Below are 23,503 nucleotides of genomic sequence, written 5' to 3'. Positions count from 1 at the left end.
ACAAGGAAGTACTCCTGTTTTTTTGGGGAAACAAGGTTCTTTTTATAACTTTTCTGTTTAACATATGGTTACTAAAAGCAAGTCTCATTTTGTAGGAAGAAACACTTATGACCACATGCAAAAAGAACTGAAATATGGTAGAAGGATCTGAAGACACATGACATTCTTACCACACTGATTTACCACTTGATGATGAGAGCAAAAATGTTTAGAATTTTCTGGTTTGTCCATCAGGAATTGATTTATTATTTATTTATTTCCTTTTTCTTTTCCTTTCCTGTTTCCTTTGTGTCCTAGTGAGTTGACAGAAGTACTCTAGTATGTTGAAATATATTTTTAATAGATTTTTAACATTTAGACTAGTTTTTGACTTTCAGAAACTCTGGAAAAATAGTTGTCTTACACTCCTCACCCAGTTTCCCCTATTGTAACATCTTATATTACCAATGTACATTTGCAACAACTAGGAAACTGACATTGGCATGTTACTATTAACTACACTTAGATTTTATTTAATTTTCAGGTTTTTTTTTCTGTTCCAGAATGCCATCCAGGATGCCATCTAGCATAACACATTACAATTAGTCATCTTGTCTTTTTAGTCTCCTCTTATCTATGACTATTCATCAGATTTCTTTGTTGTTGTTGTTTTTTTATAACTGACTTTTTTTGAGTACCAGTAAAATTTTTGTTACAATATTCCTCAGTTTTGATTTGTCTGATGTTTTAAAATCATAGCCAGAGTTAGGTTTCTAGAAAGAAAAATATAAAGGTGAAGTCTTCTCATAGAATAGTAAGAGTACATATTACTGACTTGACTTATCATTGATAATATTAACCTTAATCACCTCCCTGGCCAAAGTAGTAGTTTCCAGATTTCTCCACCATAAATGTAGTTAGTTTTTCCTCTTTCCATACTCTACTCTTTGGAAAGAAGCCACTAAACATAGTCAATAGTCAGGGTGAAGGGAGAAGAGTAAAACACATTTTAATGTTCATCATTGTCCTTAATAATAACCTTAAATGTGATTCTTCTACTGGATAGAAAATGTATATGTTTGGCTGCACTATATTTTGAGATGAAAGCAGAAAAATTAAAATTCCCTGCAGATTCCCTACTGTTCAAACTCAGACAATTTTGCCTTCTTTGTTGATGCTCAGTGTACAGGACACATTAAGGTAAATATTTCAAAATTTTAACATTTAAAGGTAACAGTAAATTTTTAAATGTACAATATCTAATATCTGACAATAATTTGGCAGTACATCAATGGTCTCATAAGCTGAATATACTTACAATTAATATATACTAATATTCAAAATAATTATTTTTATTACATTATCATTTGTTAATATATGTTCTTTGTAGGACAACGGAAAATAAAAGAAATATGAAGGAAATTTAAATTCTGTCTGATCTAAATGCATAGAATTACAATTACTTGAACATCAATTATGTGTATTTATAAATCTTTCTTCTCGAAGCTTTTTAGAAAGATTGTTCTAGTTCACATTTTCTCTTACCATACAGGGAGCACCCTTTTCTTTCATAAGTGGTGTAAAAATCAGTATACACCACAAACCATAGGTCAACTTGTCACAAATAATTGGAAATATATTTTTAGCTTACACTTGTAGAAACTATGCTGTGTATATTTGGCACAGAATTTTTTCTTGCCAGGATAAGGTTTCTCACTATCCATGTTCCGTCTATCAAACGATGTGATTTATTGCACACACAAAAAAATCAAAATACTGCACCAAAAATGGAGGTAACATTGTCAGTTGAAAAATCAATGTAAAATGTGACATAGTAGAATACCTTAAAGACACATTTTAGCTTTTAGCACAGAATAAGATTTTCTACAATTTAATTGAAGATAATAACATTAACTTACATAATCAACAATTATTTATTGATTCCTTAGTAGCAGACAATAACTCTTCTAATTACTTTAGTTTTTTTTTTTTTTTTTTTTTTTAATGCCTACCTTTTTCAGGTCATTTCAGAGAATTTTTTAATAGGCACACCCTAGATTACTGAGCTATCTATGTAAATGTGCCTTTGTTTAATTTGCTATTTCCTGTTAACTAGTGCCCACATGCTAAGAAATTAGTTGGCACTTGCAGATTTTTGTCTAGTAGAGATTTGAATTATGTTTTCTGATATGAATTTAGCCCCAAATTTATGACTGTATTGCCCAGACTGGCGTTAATCACTCTTATATCTAAACTATTCATATTATTCCATCTTTAGTGTCTCATATGCTCAGTTTCTGAAATGTGTTTTACCAGTTTTACCACATTGTCTGTCCCTTCATTAAAAAGTCGAATAAGTTTTTAACATGGGTTTATTCAGTATTGTATGAGTCATTTTACTTTGGCAGAAGGACACCTTAGTGAGCAAAACCGTCAAAAAACCTTGCGTTCTTTTAAACTATACTATAATGGGATAGAAACAATACAAAAATAAGTAAGATAGAGCGTATGCTGGAACTTGGTAATGGTTTTTATGAAATCAAGTAAGAAATTGGGGAAAGGAATGCAGGATTAGGAAATGGTAACGTAAAATAGGATGGTAAGACAAGGTAAATAGGATAGTATGACACTATTTGGAAAAAGTGAGAGAGCAAGTGACAGATATTTACAGTGGAGAAACATTCCAGGAAACAGTATGTTCAAAAGTCCTGTGGTGGGAGAATTCCCAGCCTGATGGAGACAAGCTAGCACAAATACATGCAGCAGACTAAAAGAGTGTTATAGCTGTTGGAGTTTACTGTGATTGGTGTGGGAATTATTAGAGGCTTCTGAACATTGGCTGACATAAGCTAATTTCCTTTTTGTGAAGATTATTCAAGACCACTAAGAATAGATTGTGGGAGTCAAAGGGCAGAGGGAGAGAAACCAATTGGAAGTTTCCAACTATTAAAAAGCATAGGTAAGAGATGGTGGGGGTTTGGAACAGTTTGGCAGTGATGTAGGAAGTGAAAAGTCTTATTTTCTGGAATACGCTTTGTCATATGTAAAGAAATAATGTGCCATCTGCAAAAGAGATTCATCAGTCTGTCCAGGGGGTAAAAGGCAGAGCTAGGCTATGAGGGAATCAGTATTATGTCAACATGGTAGGAAGTAGAAGAAAAACTGAAAACAAAGAGGAGAAAACCTTTATAAGATTTTCTTAAATTTTATTTTTTTGATTATAAATACAACATGTGGCCAGACGTGGTGGCTCATGCTTGTAATCTCAGCACTTTGGGAACACAGGCAGGAGGACTGCTTGAGCCCAGGAGTTTGAGACAAGCCTGGGCACATAGTGAGAACCTGACTATGCATAAATTAGCCAGGCATTCAGTGCATGCCTGTAGTTTCTGCTGCTTAGGTGACTAAGGCAGGGAGATCACTTGAGCCCAAAAGGGGGCAGTCGAGTCTGCAATGAGCTGTGATTGCACCACTGCACTTCAATTTGGAGGACAGAGTGAGACCCTGTCTCTAAATAAATTAAATAAGTATAATATATGTTATATATGCTTATTAAAGAGCAATGGAAAATACAAAACATGTATGTATTAGTCAATTTTCACACTGCTGTACAGATGCTATCCAAGACTGGGTAATTATAAGCAACAGAGGTTTAGTTGACTCACATTGACTCACAGCTGGGGAGGCCTCAAGAAACTAACAATCATGGCAGAGGTGGAAGAAGCATCTTCTTCACAAGGTGGGAGGAAAGAGAAGCTAAGAATGAAGGAGGAACTTAGAAACACTTGTAAAACCATAAGATCTCTTGAGAATTCACTCACCATTATAAGAATAGCATGGGGAAACCACCCCCATGATCCAATCACCTCCATCTCTGGACATATGGAAATTACAGTTCAGGATGAGATTTGGGTGGGAGACAGAGCCAAACCCTATCTATGTACAAAATGTAAAAATAAAAGTGATTAATATCTGAAAGAGTACTAGAGAAATTCATGCAGTAAAAGCCTTCACCTACTGTAATAAAAGTTATTAATCCTCAAATGCTGAAACAATGTATTTGGAAATTTGGTTTTGTTTTAAATTTTAGTCAATCCACTGAGCAAATAATATCTTACTAGGAAAAGAAATACATAGAACTGTCAGAAGCAAAGCTTCTTTACTTAAAGCTGGGATTTGGAAACAACACAAATTGGTTAGACAGTTTTCCTCTGCCCCAATCCTTGATGCATCACTGAGGCCATTCAGGGTTCAGGAGAGCATAACAGCTTCTCAAACCTATTGTCTCTCCACTAAACCCAGATAAATAGGTACCTTCATTCAAAAAAACATATTCAGTTACATATTTTTTCAATAGATTATGGATTAAGAAAATAAAATCTAAAGAAAAAGAAAAAAAGGAATACTTCTGAACTAATCCTTTTTCTACTTAGCATTCTGAATAAATTAAATTATTCTAAGAGTTTTAGGAAAAGCTGTCCAGTTAAAGCAAGCCTGAGCCTCAAAATGGGACAGTAGTCCAGTAAGTCAGTCCAAAATGTGCTACATATTTATTTCCCTGATTCTCAATAATGTTAGCTGTCACATTTAGTGGAAGATTACAATTGATTACTTATAAAATACTATAATAACTTCTTCACAAAGGAGCTACAATTTTGGATCAGATTTTTTTTTGTCATGAAGTCTCACTCTGTAGCCCAAGCTAGAGTTCAATGGTGCCATCTTGGTTAACTCCAACTTCTGCCTCCTGGGTTCAAGGGATTCTCCTGCCTCAACCTCCCCAGAAGCTGGGATTATAGGCATGAGCTATCATGCCCTGCTAATTTTTGTATTTTTAGCAAAGATGGTGTTTCACCATGTTGGCCAGGCTGGTCTCAAACTCCTGACCTCAGATGATCTGCCCACCTCAGCCTCCCAAAGTGCTGGAATTACAGGCATGAGCCACCATACTCAGCCCAGATATTTTAAATAAAAATAAAACATCAGAAAGAAAAGAAAAAAACAGGATTTACATAGTATGTGCTATTGGGCCTCTATTCTGTTATTCATCTCCCATGTGCAAACAGTACTATAAAAATAAAAAGCATATTTAATTCATAAATGAAAAATTAAGAAATGAGGAAACTGGACTTTCCTGAAAGTCCATTAATCATCTAGTATTAATCTAATCAGATTGTGGTCAATAAACATAACTATCTTTGGCTATATTTTAAAGATAAAAACAGTTAAAACTTTTAGGAGGAACTTAGATTTTAAGAACACAAATCGGCAATAAAATGTCACCTAGGAATTGATTAGAATTACACACACACACACACTTATATATATATATATACCACATACATATATATACTATATGTATATGTGTGTGTGATTGTTTTAAATAAACTGGGTCATCACATTTCAGACCTTTGCTACAAAACAAGAAGTAAAGCACAGCCCTTTGCTACAATATAAGAAAGAAAAGTTCAGAAAAGCTTAAATCAAATAACCATGGCAAGGACTATAGACCTTTCCTGCAGGCCTCTTCAGTTATCTTTTCTTATTATTAAAGCTTCATCTTGCTTACTTTCCGTCTTCCTTTCTCCACAAGCCACAAACCTGCCATCAGCAATATTGTTTTTTCCTTGTCTTAACATACAGGATCCCAGACTCTTCCCACCAAACACACACACACACACACACACACACACACACACACACACACACACACTCTCTCTCTCTCTCCCTCTCCCTCTCTCTCTCTCTCTCAAGGTAAATGCTTGTACTTTCTAGAAGAACTTGATCCCCCCATTTGCTCAGCATCTCTCATGTTCATTCCTGTGCATGACTTACAACATTTTTAAAATGTTTTTTTTTAAAAAAGAACCTTTCTAAGGACTCATATTAATAATTGTGAGGATGGGTGTCATTTTTAGTACTTATGACTTATTGTTTTGTCCCTGTCACCTACACTCAAATAAATCATGCAGAATATATTATAAAACACTTTTATAACTTCTCTCCTTTTGGCCAAGAATATGTGTATTGTAACACGGCTTCAGTTATAATCATGTTATTTTCCTCATATTGTTAAATATAACAATTTCATTTAGATGACATTTGGCATTTATGTTGTCTCTAATTTTCTTTGATATTTAAAAGCCCAAACGGGTTCAAATATTTGATAACATCTGTAATCTCTTAGGAAAAATTCTTAGAAATCAAATTTGAGGATCAAAGTACATAAATATTTTTAGGGCTATTAATAGATATTACCAACCATCCCTCTGGAAAGCTTATGGACTTTGATTGTATTGCCTACTAAAATGTTTTCACCTCATATTTCTCAGATCTTGTTTAGACAACTTAGTTTACTGTGGGCTGATTTTGTAGTTTTTAGCAGGTTTTATTTAGTTGGTTCTCAACTTAGACTATAGGTAATTATTGCTCATTTTTATGTTATAGGTCCTTAATATAAAAATTTCTAAGACAGATTCAGCATCTTAAGTAGTTTCAGCAGTTATGGAAAACATTCAGGCTCTTATTTAATCACTGCATGTTTATATATATATGTATGCGTGTAATATATATATATATATATTATACACACACACACACATTTTTTTTTCCTGGAATAGCTTTAAACTACGATTTTAGAGTGCATAGTAGGTCCTGTGATTCAGAGATTTAGTATTTATGCTTTCAATTAGACAATAGCAATGAAGGTCTAGGTCATAAAATTACTGATAATTTTGAGAAAGCAGGTATTTGGATGGGGCATTGTGAGTTTAGGTTGAGAGTGAGTCATTTAGTTAATGGATCTGCACCTCTCTGTACATTTGATTCACTGACAGACTCTTCTCTGCTGTCTCTAGGGAGAGATTAATTCTTTTTTTACTGTGAAAAGGTGAGAAATAGGACCTAGAAAAAAATTCACCTGATAGAATTGGAGCAGAAACAATAGACAAAATAATGGAGTTCCAAAAGTTTATGGACATTGTTCAAAAAATGGATGTCTTGGTTAAATCAAGTGGCAGAAATTCTAATTTGGTTGTGGGTCTGATCTAAGGTAGTTTTACGTTTACTCCATGCTGAATAGAGAAATCAAGGCAATTTTACTTTCAGCAAGGGCCTTGACAACATGGTACATCAATATAGAGATGAAACCTTGGAGAGTTTAAAACTGACTAACATGGTTTTTGAGGATATTGACAGCAAGACCCTCCCTCTTAAATAAAATGCAGTTCAGGCGAAAACTCAGAAATCTGTACATAATCCTAAAGCTTCTGATCAACATATACCATAAATAAAAGTTGATAGAATTTCAAAAAGAAGTTAACAAGAGAAGCAGCTTTAACCAAATATATGCCTGCCAAAGCTTAGCACCCCAAGCCAAATAACTTCATACAAGAGAAGAATCATAGGCCAGATAACAATAGTCAATGAAGACAAACCTGTTTATGTTGGAAGAAAGTACCTTCCTGATCAGGCAAGCATTTAATTCATGCACTTCTCAGCAGTAATAATCATTCATCACTATTGATTCAGTTTGCTGACTCAGAGAAGTTCATAGTTAGGTTACTACAGTAATAATGTAATATACTTTGGAGTTTATTTTAATGGCATAATTAATTTTAACAGCTTTATAAATTACTTCAGTTCTGTATTTATAGAACCATTAAGGTTATGAAAGGGTCAGTCATATTTTCAGTTATACTTTACTGCATTTATAAAGCAAATTGTATGTTATGTTGGTATGAGTGAATTAACAGATTCCAACAGCTATAAGAATATAGCACTGAAAAATCTACTCTTTTCTGAAACACAACTTATATGTTTTCACAACCCCAGCTATAACTACTAGTTTATTTTTACACGTAACTGACTATTCTCCCCAAAATCTGCTTTCTCCTGGGAATCAACAAATTCTGAGAAATGTAACCACTCTTCAAAAGTAAAATGCTGATTAACTAAAGGTACAGCCAGGCTTCTTTGTAAATACCTTCATTCTTTTTCTTTTTCGTCCATCATGTCCTGTTGCTTTGAGCACAGGCTGTGACCAGCTACAGAAGATATGAATTACAGAAGCAAAATTATAAAGAAAAAACATAATAAATGTCTACTCTCTCCAACATATGCAGTGTGAGAGTAATACTCAAAAGCACACAAAGTACACTTGCTTATCAAAGAAGATATAGGTAAAGAGGCATGCTCCATGATAAAAGTTATTACAATACTAGAGATTTTATATGTTGCCACTTTAGGCTCATATTTGACATTAATTGAGATATTGTCTTAAGAATAAATATCTCTCTGACCAAGAATCCTAGAAAAATAAAAAAGGCACTGTCAAATGTATTTCAGTAAGCAGCAAATGAACCTCACTTGCAAACATAAATCATTAATCTTTAATCACTAGCCAATTTCTCAATAAGCTCATTGGCATGGAAACTCTAAGATACTCAGAGGATAGGTCTCACAGAACTGGCATGCATGGTTGGCTTGTGTGTTTAATTACTGTTTATGCATCGGCAGAATCCAGGCTTTTGTATGTAATAAATAGAACACTGTCATAGTGTCCAGATGGTTTTAGATTCAAGGCCCAGGGAGCATGTTTTGAGATTATAGTGCTGATTTATTCTCTGTTTACACCAGTTGAATTGTAAAAAAAAATATGCTAATAGGAGGCATATCAAGAATTCTGAATTGTGGGAATAAATGCATTGCTCTAGTGGGTACTTTGAAAGTCATTTAAATTTAACTTTATCAGAAATTGTAAAGAGACATTGAATCTAAATTTATTCCTTTGTTTAACATAATGTGCCTTTATTTTTGAAGGAGACTGGTGAGAACCTTACCCAGAGTCCAGCAACTATTCCATAAAATTCAGCTTTTAAAATAAATGAATAGGCTGGGCGCAGTGGCTTATGCCTGTAATCCCAGCACTTTGGGAGGCTGAGGCTGGCAAATCACCTGAGGTCAGGAGTTTGAAACCAGCCTGACCAACGTAGAGAAACCCAGTCTTTACTAAAAATACAAAATTTGCTGGGCATGGTGTCACGTGCCTGTAATCCCAGCTACTTGGGAGGCTGAGGCGGGAGAATTGCTTGAACCTGGGAGGCAGGGGTTAGTGTAACCTGAGATCAAGCCATTACACTCCAGCCTGGGCAACAAGAGCAAAACACCATCTCAAAATAAATAAATAAATGAATATAGGAACACAATTCTCTTCTAATAGCACCTTAAAAAAATCTTTTCATAAACTAAAAGGCCCTCATTAGTTATGACAGAATTCTTACTGATAAATTGTAAGAGTAAGGATAGTATATCCATTGAATCATATTTCTCTTACGTTTTTAGCTTATTTTAATATAACATTATAATAGTTTTTACTGGCAGAAGTATAAAATTGAAAGTGAAATAGATAAAATATTTACCCATTGATAAAATATCTAATATTGTATTAGATAAAACATTTACCTATTGATATTTATATATTTTCTAAATTATAAATGTGATAATTTATATCACATTTTTGAAAATTTAGATCCAAACCTTTAAATTCCACTTTTGCTAAAATAATAGATTTTTCAGTATATGAATAATTTAAGATGTTTTGATATTATTCTAACTGCTTTGAATCCTGAGTTCTGCAGCAACTCTTTTTTTTAAGTGAGTATTTTTTCTACTTTTACTTTAGGTTCAGAGGGTACATGTGCAGGCATATTACATGGGTAAATTGCATGTCACTGAGGCTAGGTGTGAAAATGATCCTGTCACCCAGGAAGTGAGCATAGTACTCAATCGGTAGTCTTCCAACCCAAGGCATCGTCTCAAACCTCCCTGCCAAGCAGTCCCCAGCATCTGTGTTCCCATCTTTGTGCACATGTGTATTTAGTGTTTAGCTCCCACTTAAAGAGAACATGTGGTATTGGTGTTCTGTTCCTGTCTTAGTTTGCTTAGAATAATGGCCTCAAGCTTCATCCATGTTGCTGCAAAGGATATTATTTCATTCTCTTTTATGACTTCACAGTATTGCATGGTGCATATGTGCCACATTTTTTAACCCAGTCCACATTCATGGACATCTTGGTTAATTCCATGTCTTTGCTATCGTGAATAGTGCTATGATCAACATACAAGTGCATGTGTCTTTTGGGTAGAAAAATTTATTTCCCTTTAGCTATATATCCACTGACTGGACTGCTGAGACAAATGGTAGTTGTTTTAAGTTATTTGAGAAATCTCCAAACTGCTTTCTATAGTGGCTAATTTACATTTCCACCAAGAGTGTATAAGCATTCCCCTTTCTCTGCAACATCATTATCATCTTTTGACTTTTTAGTAATAGCCATACTGACTGGTGTGAGATGGTTACGCATCTCATTACGGTTGTGATTTGCTTCTCTCTAATAATTAGTGATTATGAGCGTTTTTTTCATGTTAGTTGTCTGCATGTATATCTTCTTTTCAGAAGTTTCTGTTCATGTTCTTTGCTTATTTTTTTTTTCATGGACTTATTTGGTTTTTGCTTGTTGATTTGGTCTTTATTGGATGCATAGTTTGCAAATATTTTCTCCCATTCTCTAGGTTGTCTCTTTACTCTGTCAATAGTTTCTTTTCCTGTGCCAAAATTCTTTTGTTTAATTGGGTTCAACTTGTCAATTTCTGTTTTTATTGTAATTGTTTTGGGGAGTTAATCATAAATCCTTTGTGAAGGACAATTTCCAGAATGGTATTTCCTAGGTTTTCTTCTGGAATTTTTATTATTTTAGGTCTTATATTTAATTATTTCACCTGTCTGGAGTTAATTTTTGTATATGGTAAAAGGAAGGGGTCCAGTTTCAATTTCCTGTATATGGCTAGCCAGTTTTCCCAGTACCATTGATTAAATAGGAAGTCCTTGCTGCATTGCTTGTTACTGTCAACTTTGTTGAAGAGCAGGTGGCTGCAGGTGTGTGGCTTTATTTCAGAGTTCTCTAACCTTTTTGATTGGCCTATGTATCTGTTTTTACACTAGTGCCATGCTGTTTTGGTCATTGTAGGCTTGTAGTATAATTTGAAATCAGGTAGTGTAATGTTTCTAGCTTTCTTCTTTTTGCTTCGGACTGTTTTGACAGTTCTACCTCTTTTTTGGTTTCTTATGAATTAAAAAAATGTTTTTCTAATTCTGTGAAAAAAGACATTGGTAGTTTTATAAGGATGGTATTAAATCTATAAATTGCTTTGGCAATATGGTCACTTTAACAAAATTGATTCTTGTCCCTGAGCATAAAATTTTTTTCTATTTATTTATGTCATCTCAGATTTTTTTTCACCAATGTTTTGTAATTCTCACTGCAGATATTTTTCACCTTCTTGTGTAGAGGCATCCTTAGGTGTTTTTTTTTTTTTTTTTTTTTTGGCTACTGTGAATAGAACTGCATTACTGATTTGACTCTGAGATTACATATTATTGATGTATACAAATGCTACTGATTTTTGTACATTGATGTTGTATCCTAAAACTTTACTGAAGTCTTCTGTGAGTTCTAGGAATCTTTGGGTGGAGTCCTTAGGGCTTTCTAACTATAGAGTCATATTCTCAGTAAAGAAAGATAATATGACTTCACTTTGAATTTCAATATTAGAATTTTTATGAGAGGGTTCTAACAGTTATTAGTCAAGAAGACCCAAGAACCCAGTGGAGAACTCCTTATCATGGTACATTCACAATGGAAAAAGTGTTGAGTAGGATCTACTAAAGCTAGATATGTACTTACATATGATTTAGCAATTATATTTCAAGTTTTTATTCAAATAGATATTAATTTATATGTTGACAAAAAGACATGCTAGCATATTCATAGTAACATAATTCATAATATCCTAAGTGGAAACTACCCAAATGTCTATAAACAGTATATTTATAAGAATGATTATAAAATATGACATGCAAATATGATTAAGTCTCACAAAAATGTAATATTTAGGAAATAAAGCTAAGCATGAAATACATTGTGTAATGAGGCCCTATATTTGAAGTTCAAAAAGAGTTATAACTAATCTGTGAATACTGAGAAATCAGTATTTTTTTCACTGTGAATAAGAGTAGCTGAAACAGAATGTGTGGGATGAATAGAGACTCTGAAAGAATTTTAGGAGAAAAAAAAGATAAGATTTAAAAAATGATAAGTAATGATTATTACTAGTAGTAAATCTCTGCATCTTTGATTATATTTTCTATAATTGGCTAATCTCTGAATTTAAAAATCACTTCTGAATAAAATACTACAGAGCCAACAGTAAAATAAGGTTTGGGCAGTTTAGCTAAGAAAACATACTTTGACCCTAGTATTTAACATTTACATGCAAGAATAATATAAATAACCCTGTGAATTGGGTATTATTATCCCCATTTTATGACCAAGGAAACTAAGACATATTCTGGTTAAATATCATGTATAAGGGGAATAGGATATAGTAGAATCTGAATTGCAAACAAAGAATATCTGATTTCAGGGCCTTTGCTCTTAGTCATCATGCTATACTTTCTGCAATAGAATCAAAACATTCTACAGAAAAGGTATATGTGTCACAGACACTTTGGAGCCTAAAAATGTAATTTTCTAATCAGTTCAAAATGGTAGCTAAAACTCAACATAACAGAGGTAAATATTTTGTATATCTTAATATGGCACAGGAAAAAATAAGCATTCTTTTACAGGCTCAGAAAAGGGACATCAGCATTTGGCAACTGCTTTTGAAAGTCCATACTTTCATAAAGGAATTCTGCCTGGAGAAGGAAACCCTAGTGATAGGTTGAATGACGTAAAGGCTTAGAACAAACTTCAGATTTAAAAGAAATAATAGTAAGTTGATTAAAAATATACAAAACTACAGTTGAGTAAAGCCTACAAGATAAACTGATTCCTCGATATCATACACATTTTATTTTATATCTGTGCTGCAATATTTTTACTTTGGTTCTCATGGCTTCAACTTATAGTTCCACTGATCCATCATTTAGGTTCATTAAACAGTTGCAATATAGCATAATCTATAATTTAAACTGTGAATTAAAAAATACATAGTATAGATATTTTCTATCCTCAGGATACTCTAAATCTGCAAGATCAATTTCACCTGTAATAATAATTTTAATATGGTATAATTGTTTTTATTTAATACAGCAAAGGGAAAATGACATTTCCCACTTCCCTTCTCAGAAATCACTTAAAGTGTTTAGAAGAGCATGAATAAGAAACCCAAATATCTTCCTAAAATTGATAGATAACTATATATCTAGACTACAGTAGCAATCAAGTTCAAAAAGAAGTGTCGCATGACATGGAGAGATGACACTCATCGCTGATGACATCAAATAATGCTAGTAGAAAATCCTACTTTGAGGAATGTGGCACATACCTAAAGACAAACAAAAACAGAAACAGAAAACCTTGTTTAGAACAATGAAAATCATCACGATATCTTGCTCATAAAACTTTCCTGAAGGAAATAGACAAGTCAAATTTACAGAAAGAGGTTTGTAGATGAAGTATGGGGAAAAAGAACACACTGTAAGGTAACTTGTGATTTCTCACCTCTGTGGCATGAAAAGGAGTGAAGTCTGAAAGATGTCTTTTTTCTCTCTCCCTCTGACACACACACACACACACACACACACACACACACACACACACACATCCCCGTCACAGAGAATGTATGCTGGCCAGAAACTAGGCTCTATCTTTTTCTCCACAATATAAGCTTCACTGTTCAAAAAGCTCTCATAGAAAGGTGAGTCATAATCACAAAGAAACCTAAAGGAACATAAGATGCTTTATGGTAAAAGAAGAAAGGGAACAAGAAAGGCAGATGGCAAGTAAAAATCTTAGCCAGAAAAAAATTTTTCATACCATAAATGAAAACTATACCCATACATATGGTCATGAATATACCAAACAATACAGAAATCATAATTAAAATAAGGAACTAAGGCACAGATACAAGAGTTTAGGGAAAATATGGCAAGACAAAAATAAACAAACTGTGAACTGGTTGAGTTCAGAAGAAATTTAAGCTAATAGGATATGACAAATGTTATAAATGGTCTGACATTAGTTGGCATAAAATGGCAAGTCTTCAAAGAAGAGAAAAAGTTTGAAAAAGATAAAGTGTGAATGAATGTGAGGACAATCAGCTGACAGAAGGAAGTCCAGCCAAACATAATATGAAGGAAGTCATAAGTGTATTTTCAGGAAACTAAAGAGGATTACACATATCTGAAGTGCAGGCTATGAAGGAGAGAGATGATAGATGGGACTGGAAATGCAGAAAAGTACTGGATTTTGGAGAGTATTTTATACCATACTAATGAATGTAACTTCATGTTATAAGTAAAGAGGGTCCACCATTATTTTAAATCAGAGGATTAACATGATGTTTTTTATTTAAAAAAAATCACCCTGCCAATAGCTAGGTGGGTGAACACATTGATAGAAAATAGGGGGCAGATAAAGCTGTGAGAATAAGGGAAAGTTCTTTTAGTAATCCAGATAAGATATAATGTCCGTAATTGTTGACACTTACATAGAGATATAAAAGAGTGGGAAAAATCAGGAAATATTTAATGAAAAACATTCACAAAACTGTGTGATAGATCGAATATAGCCTGTAAGGACAAAAACTGAAGAATGACTCCAAGATTCCAGATTGCTTGACTCATTTGCTGACATTGTAGCAATCAATATAGAAAACAATCAATATAGAAACAACCAATACCAAAACAATATACATGTTTGGTAAAGATAAGCAGGAAGAAGAGATGATAAGTTACCCCTAAATGTATTATAATTAACCAAAAAGAATACAGATAATAAATTGAACCAAAAGGTAAACATCAAAAATACATTTGGCAATTTTTGGTTGTCAATCAAGAAAACAATCATGTTTTCACATCATATTTTGTAAAGGATTTTTACCTAGCATGGTTTTAAATGTCTTGGAAAATTACAATTATCACAAACTCTGTCTCTCAGAAGGAGTAAGATCTCAGAGGAGAATTCCTGCAGAAATTACAAAATTTTGAAAAATCGACCTTTTGGGAATCACCCTAAAATATTGAAATCATGTTATAAACTTGGTTTGAAAACATTAGTACTTTCCAAAAAAATACTTTTCTTCTTTTCTTTCTAAAGTTAGTATATTCTGTTAATTTATTATATAAAAAAAGTCCCACGTCACAGCAAACACTTTCTACTTATTTCAGACTTTCATTTAAACTTTAGTTTAACAGTGACTTACATGATAGAAGTAAACCAGATTTTCTACTGTGCTCTAGAAAGTTAAGGATACCTGGAACATTATTTAATAAAATGCTGTAAAATGTTAGCACCAAGCAAGGTAGTCAGTGTCATGGGAAATGCAGAGAAATAAAATGGTTTCCTCTGTTGCAGGCTATCAGGTCTGTATTAAACAGCCCCACATTTATTTACCTCCACTCTTTCTTACTGTGATACAATGAAAGCAGCACTTTGTCTTTTTCTTAGTGTGAGCCCTTCTTTAAATGCTTTTCTTGGCTTTGCTTTTGTGATTTACTTTTCACCTTTATTTCTACTTTTAATTTTGATGATGCTTCTTCCTACATAATTATGAAAGACATAACTTTTGAACAGATGTATAGTAACATATTTCTAATATATAAAGGTCACAGCACAAAAAGACTTAGGACAGAAAGAGTTATGTGATAGCTTTAATGTGTGTAATTAGAATTAGGTTGAAGATGGTAGGTATCCATAAGAAAATAATATTCCTGATCATCCATCCAGAGCTGTGCTTGTGGCTGTGGGATAAACAAAGTTACATGAGAAAATCTATGCCCTTAGGAAATTTATAATATTCTTGCCATGAAAAATAGATGCTTTGGACTGAACAGTGCTCCCTGTCCCCAATTCATAGGTTGAAGCCCCAACCCCCTGGTATGACTGACTGTATTTTGAATTGGGCTTTTATAGAAGTAATTAAGATAAAACAAAATCATGAGGGTAAAGCCCTGATCAAATAAGATTAGCGTTATAAGAAGAGACACCAGAGAACTTGCTCTTTTTCATCTCCATCATGTGAACTCTGTAAGAAGGCAGCCCTATACCTATACTGTGTAAGAGGGTCATCCCCAGAATCTGGCCATGTCAGTTCCCTGATTTTGGACTTCCAGGTTCCAAACCTGAGAAAATACGTTTCTGGTTTTTGACCTACCAGTGCACAGTACTGTGTTATGACAGCCCAAGCTAAGATGGCAGGTTTACACCTAACCATAACAAGCAGGCAACATGTATGTCCTAGGGAGCACTGGGTACATATGAGACATATTAATTCTGTCTTGCAGGTCAAGGAGAAAAGGAAGATGCCTTTGTAGTGAGTCATAAAAGATGAACAGTTTTTCTATGAGAATAATGTTCCAGCTGGATTAACTTGAATAAAGGCACAAAATGTGAGGTGTGCCTGGAAGATTATGGGTCACTTTTGGTGACTACAGTGTAAGGTACCAGCATGTGGCAAGAACAGAGTAGGAGCAGAAGGAGGGGAGGAATGTGTAACATAAGATGATCTGGAAGTGGTTGGTGCTAGGCTTTTGTGGGAGTAAATACATAACAGCCCTCATTTACTGGACAAATTAGAATCAATTTAAAAATAAGATTAAAAAGTAAGGCAGATTAAAAAATAGCATATTTGTTACTGACAAAGCTGATCATTTTGCTATTTATGCAACTCCTGTTAGTCATGCTACTCATATTGTTGTGTGACTTTTTCAATACTGACATACCCAGTCATGAGCAGCACTAGATAATGGAAAGTCTCTCCTTGCAAGAGCCTGTGACTGCGTTAAACCTAAAACAGGCTGCCCTGTCTATGAAGTAGCCATTCTTTATTCCTTTACTTTCTCAATAAACTTGTTTTCACTTAAAAATAAAATAAAACCTAAAACATAGAAAAGAGAAACAGAATGTATACCTTCTACAGATAGCTAGCTCGAAAAATAGAAGGATTAAAGAAGGATTAAAGGATTCAATTTCTCTCCTGAACATACCATCTGAAGAAGTCTCTTGTCTTTGCCAGGAAAGAAAAGAGCAAGGAGAAAAAGAGAGTCCAGGAATGCAGGCTAATGAAGACACCCTAAGCTAAATCTGAATCAGAGGCCTTTGAGATAGCTCTTTTATCTAGTACTTTTGAAAGTTGCAGCAAATGAAACCCAATGGTTAGGTCTTATTCGAGGTACCTGCCATGTAATAAAAGCTTATAAAGTTGCATTTGCCTTTTCAGCCTGTGTTTGCAAACTCCCCAAACTGCATGAAAGGTGGTTATAAGTGAGACGCTTAACTACCTTTGGTGTTTATTTGTGTGCCACAGTAGTTTGAAAGATTTCCTTGGCTTATGGAATTTCTTAGCCCTGTGCAACACTACAGGTGACTTCTCTGCTCTCTTCTCGATTTTTTTTTCCACTGGAGGATCCTCAGTAAAGTTCTGATCTAAAGTTGTTTTCTTTCATCAAAATCCAATACATTTAGAATCTTCAGGGATGCTTAGATGTGTATTTAAAACTTTGCTCTTCCTTGACTTTTGTGCATGCTAGTCTCTCAGCAACATTTCTTTCTGCCACAGTTTTTTTCCTAAAGTTGTGGGTATAATCATTTTATTTTCTACCATTTTCTTCATTACTTTCATGCACATGTCCCAGTGTGCCACAATTTTGCTGAGACCTGTATACTCTTATTCACAGTCAATTTAGCAAATAGTGAAACAACCTGTAACCTGTGGTTAAAGCTACCACAAGGTGAAGTGTACATAGAAGAAATCATGTGACCAGAGTATTCCATGTTGTATATGTACCACATATTGCCTGTCCAGTCTATCATCGATGGGCATTTGGGTTGGTTCCAAGTCTTTGCTATTGTAAGCAGTGCTGAAGTGAACATTCGTGTGCATGTGTCCTTATAATAGAACAATTTATAATCTTTTGGATATACACCCAGTAATGAGATTGCTGGGTCAAATGGAATTTCTATTTCTCGGTCCTTAGGAATTGCCACACTGTCTTCCATAATGGTTGAACTAATTTACACTCCCACCAACATTGTAAAAGTGTTCCTATTTCTCCACATCCTCTCCAGGATCTGTTGTCTCCAGGCTTTTTAATGATCACCATTCTAAGTGACATGAGATGGTATCTCAATGTAGTTTTGATTTTCATTTCTCTAATGACCAGTGATAAACATTTTTTCATATTTTTGTTGGCCTCATATATGTCTTCTTTTGTAAAGTGTCTGTTCATATCCTTCACCCACTTTTGAATGGGCTTGTCTGTATTTTTCTTGTAAATTTGCTTTAGTTATTTGTAGGTTCTAGATATTAGCCCTTTGTCAGATGGGTAGATTGCAGAAACTTTTTCTCATTCTGTTGGTTGCCAGTTCACTCTAATGATTGTTTCTTTTGCTGTGCAGAAACTCTGGAGTTTAATTAGGTCCTATTTGTCTATTTTGCCTTTTGTTGCCAATGCTTTTGGTGTTTTAGTCATGAAGTCCTTGCCTATGCCTATGTCCTGAATGGTTTTGCCTAGATTTTCTTCTAGAGTTTTTATGATATTAGGTCTTATGTTTAAGTTTTTAATCCATCTGGAGTTAACTTTAGTGTAAGGTGTCAGAAAGGTGTCCAGTTTCTGCTTTCTGCAAATGGCTAGCCTGTTTTCTCAACACCATTTATTAAACAGGGAATCCTTTCCCCATTGCTTGTTTTTATCAGGTTTGTCAAAGATCAGATGATTGTAGATGTGTGACATTGCCTCTGAGGCCTCTGTTCTGTTCCATTGCTCTATATCTCTGTTTTGGTACTAGTACCATGCTGTTTTGATTACTGTAGCCTTCTAGTATAGTTTGAAGTCAGGTAGTGTGATGCCTCCAGCTGAGTTCTTTTTGCTTAGAATTAACTTGGCTATGTGGGCTCTCTTTTGGTTCCATATAAAGTTTCAGGTGTTTTTTTTCAGTTCTGTGAAGAAGGTCATTGGTCGCTTGATGGGATAGCATTGAATCTATAAATTACTTTGGGCAGTTTGGATGTTTTCACGATATTGATTCTTTCTAACCATGAGCATGGAATGTTCCTCCATCTGTTTGTGTCCTCTCTTATTTCGTTGAGCAGTGGTTTATAGTTTTCCTTGAAGAGGTCTGTTACATCCTTTGTTAGTTGTATACCTAGGTATTTTTTTTTCTTTGTAGCAATTGTGAATGGCAGTTCATTCTTGATTTGGCTCTCTTTAACTCTGCTATTGGTGTATAGGAATGCTTGTGATTTTTGCGCATTGATTTTATATCTTGAGACTTTCCTGAAGTTGCTTATCAGTTTCAGGAGATTTTGGGCTGAGATGATGGGGTCTTCTAAATATAGTCATGTCATCTGCAACTAGAGACAATTTGACTTCCTTCTTTCCTAATTGAATATCCTTTTTTTCTTTTTCTTGCCTGATTGCTCTGAACTTCCAATACTGTATTGAATAGGAGTAGTGACAGAGGGCATCCTTGTCTATTGCCAGATTTCAAAGGGAATGCTTCCAGTTTTGCCCATTCAGTATGATATTGGCTGTGGGTTTGTGGTAGCTTTTATTATTTTGAGATACGTTCCATCAATGTCTAGTTTATTGAGAGTTTCTAGCATGAAGGGCTATTGAATTTTGTCGAAGCCCTTCTCTGCATCCACTGTAGGGACATTGATGAACCTGGAAACCATCATTCTCAGCAAACTGACACAAAAACAGAAAATCAAACACCACATGTTCTCACTCATAGGCGGGTGTTGAACAGTGAGAACACATGGACACAGGGAGGCGAGCATCAGGCACTGGGGTCTGTTGGGGGGAACTAGGGAAGGGACAGTAGGGGGTAGGGAATTGGGAAGGGATAACATGGGGAGAAATGCCAGATATAGGTGATGGGGAGAAAGGCAGCAAACCACATTGCCAGGTATGTACCTATGCAACAATCTTGCATGTTCTTCACATGTACCCCTAAACCTAAAATGCAATAAAATATATATAAAATTTTTAAAAATCATTATTTTTTAATTAATAATGATTCTATTAATTTAAAAAAAGAAATAATGTGACCAAAGAATTAAAAGTACCCAGCCCATATCAGTTTTTTTAAAAAGATAGGTAGACTATTTAAAGACCAGCCCTAATACACAATATTGGCTATTACTAATTTCCAGGGTCCTAACCCCATATGCCCAGCCATAAAAAAGCTTGATATTTGAGTCTTATTTCATTTCAAAAATTTCAGTTTTGTTTATTACTTAAGGTTTCAGTCCAAAGCAGGGGATGTTATGATTTAGAGGTGGTCAATATATAACACTATTGTTTTCCTCATTTGGATTCTAAACCAAATTAAAAAGAAAAATAAGACATATTGAGACTACTACCAGACATGTGACATATATTTAAGCAAGTAGACTTCCTAATACTGATGCCCAGATTAGAAAAATTTACTCACTCAACTGTCAAGAGCTGGGATGAGCTGAAAAGTACTGAAGTGCCCGGTAGAGTAATTGTGTTAGGCTGTTCCTACCTTGTGATAAAGAAATACCTGAGACTGGCTCATTTATAAAGAAAGGTTTAATTGGTTCATCATGCTGCAGATTTTACAGGAAGCATGGCGTTGGCATCTGCTCAGCTTCTTAGGAGGCCTGAAGGAGTTCGTAATCATGGTGGAAGGAGAAGAGGGAGCGGGCATATCATATGGCAGAAGCAGGAGGGAGAGTGAGAGAGAAGTAGGGGAGGTCCCACACACTTTTAAGTGACCAGATCTCACAAGAGCTCACTCACGATCACAAGGACAGCCCCGAGGGGATGGTGCTAAACCGTGAGAAACTGTCTCCCATCACCCAATCACCTCTCCACAGGACCCATCTCCAACATTGGGCATTATATTTTTACCAGGAGATTTGAGCAGGAGCAAATATCCAAACTATATCTGAGGGCTTGGCAAAAGGCTTTAATAAAGAAGCCAACAAATGAAGGTGCCTAGGCTAGGAATGCAGATATGTCTAAGATTATGGTCTGTGTGGAGAGTAGAAGGAGGTATGGAGAGGGCAGCTGGATCGTCGACTGTAATTTCCTTCAAAAACTGTAATGTACTGGTTGTGTACCAGGTTGGTGTGAGGAGAGCAGCTTTCCTGAGAAATCTACACGTGGGTCATTTGCAATTGTTCAGCAAATCATTTTGAGATGAGTAGCAGCAATTCGGAGGGTGATCATACATTTGATTAGGCCAGGAGTTAGATCTTTCACCAGTCACAACAGAACTGACCACTGAAGAGTACTCCATCTCCTTCACTTGAGGGCTTGTTCCTGTAAAACTCAAAATATGATGGTTTGAGCAGGAAGTGTGTTTCTCATAAATAAAAGGGACAATGTAAAGGTGCTGCACATGCACTCTATTTTTTCTCAAGCTCAGCAGCAAATATGTCATTACCCTGACCCAGGAATATTGCAAGTAAAGGAGCAGAAAGATGCTGGTAGTTGGAACATTAGTGAAGATCCCTAGATTTTTTTAACATTGTTTTTAATATAAGAGGGCAACTTTATTCAAATATTTTGACCAGTAGCATTTTATGATTAAACAATATCAATCAATAAGCAAGATGCCCACAGGTATTCATAATTTACCAACTTTTGAACAAAGCATCTTACTTTTTTCTGAGATTTTATTTTTATTCTCCTCAGATTTCTGGTATCAAGTAAAGTCAATTCAACTTGTAAAAGTGTGAGAGAATTCTGGAAAGAAAGCAGACCAACCATACAGAGCAACTAGCAAAATGAAGACATGGACAATATCTACAGGGAAAAAAAAGAATTGACAATATATCCTCATAATTACCAAAATGCATCAGAGGTCCACCTCTACTCACTCAAAATGCAGGTGAGTAGAGGCAGACTTCTGACAGTGTCTTTGCATGAAAATAGAAAAGAGCAAAGTGACATCTAATAAATCTGAGATCATAAAAAAGGAGTACTTAATTGAAAGCTCAGCAGATTATTTTGAGACAAGTAGCTGTAATTGGGAAGGTGTACATACCAGTAGTGTTTGAGAACAAGGAGTCTCTATGAAGTCTAAGGTGTGAGGTACTCTACATCCTAAGAGCTCTTGGAACTAGTTTCATTCTTTCTCCATGATAATACTTCATGATGAGCAGAAGTTTCTATAACTAGAACTCAAATAAATTAGAAAAAAATAGAGGCAAAGGAAAAAGGAGTTTGGATAAAATTGATTAAGAGAAACTGCCAGGAGTTTTCAGAAAATAAGTTGCTATTTTTTAATTCTTTATGAAAACATCAGAAGAGAGAAATTTAGATCTATGAAATTAGAAATTCTATTCTAAAGTTTAATAAATTAAAATGGTAAAATAGCTCCCAAATAAAATATAAACCAAAAATAAAATTCTAAGCCCTTCAACCAACTAAAAGGACTCCTTCTCTTAGTCAAGGGGACTCTAAGAATACCTGAGAAACTAGTTCAGGCCATAATGGGAAGTAGAGGTCAGATGTGTTTCATTATACTTTCTCCCTTTTGGATTTTACATGTAACTGACCAGCCTTAACATTAAAATAGAGACCCTAGGACTAACACAAAATACTCTTCATAGCAATAAGATACCAGCTTATAACATTACGTGACAGATAACAGGCCTGAAAGATTCCAGTTCTTTAGGTAATAACTTTTTCAGCCAATTGCCAATCAAGAAATATTTGAATTCATGTATGACCTGTAAGTCCCTGCTTTAAGTTGTCCTGCCTTTCTGAACAAAACTAATCCATATCTCATATGTATTGAATGGGGTCCTATGTTTTTTCAAAATATATAAAACCAAGCTACAACCCAACCATCTTAGGTATATTTTTTCAAGACCTCTTGAGGCTGCATCATGGGACATGCTCCTGTCATTTGGCTCAGAATATACCTCTTCTAATATATTACAGAATTTGGCTTTTTCATTAACAACAATTATTATGAAAGAGAGAGCAACAGAGTCTAAGAAAGAATGGTATCCATACAGGCAATGAATGTAGGGCAGAATAAATGTCTACAAAACATCAATACATTAAAATAGCTTAAAAGACAAAGAAAAAGTCATTCAAAATTTAAGAACTATATAAGTCAGAAATAAGGGGATAGAATTCAGGAAAGTATTAGAAATAAAAGAAAGAATCATTTCTAAAATAAAGACCAAAAAGAGAAAATACACTGACAATATTTTTTTTAAAAATAGAAGATTTTTTAAAAGAAAAAAAATTAAAAAATGAAGACAATGATAATATCTAGTCAAACTTATTTTCAAGCATAAATGTTGCAGAAAATTTGTCATCAGCGATATGCAAGGTCTCAAGAAATGTTGTTCTAAAACGTACTTTCTTAAAATCTGCTAAAGAATGAGCTTCAGACAACCAAAATACGTGGAGATACTTTGACATAAAGACTTCCGGTGAGACTTACAGGCACCATAATTTACCTATAAA

General features: G+C 34.5%; 1 long non-coding RNA gene across 1 annotated transcript in view; it reads left to right on the top strand.

Annotated features, from left to right (window-relative positions):
• LOC144579834 (uncharacterized) overlaps nucleotides 1–22,079 on the top strand; it is a 69,190-nt gene extending 47,111 nt beyond the window's left edge. The window contains exon 4 of the long non-coding RNA XR_013528269.1: nucleotides 21,713–22,079. This is a non-coding gene — a long non-coding RNA (uncharacterized LOC144579834). The remainder of the gene's footprint in view (nucleotides 1–21,712) is intronic.
• The last annotated feature ends 1,424 nt before the right edge of the window (nucleotides 22,080–23,503 follow it).

Source organism: Callithrix jacchus, chromosome 16 (assembly GCF_049354715.1).
Source record: "Callithrix jacchus isolate 240 chromosome 16, calJac240_pri, whole genome shotgun sequence".
Lineage (NCBI taxonomy): Eukaryota > Metazoa > Chordata > Mammalia > Primates > Cebidae > Callithrix > Callithrix jacchus.
This window is presented reverse-complemented; position numbering and strand designations above follow the sequence as displayed.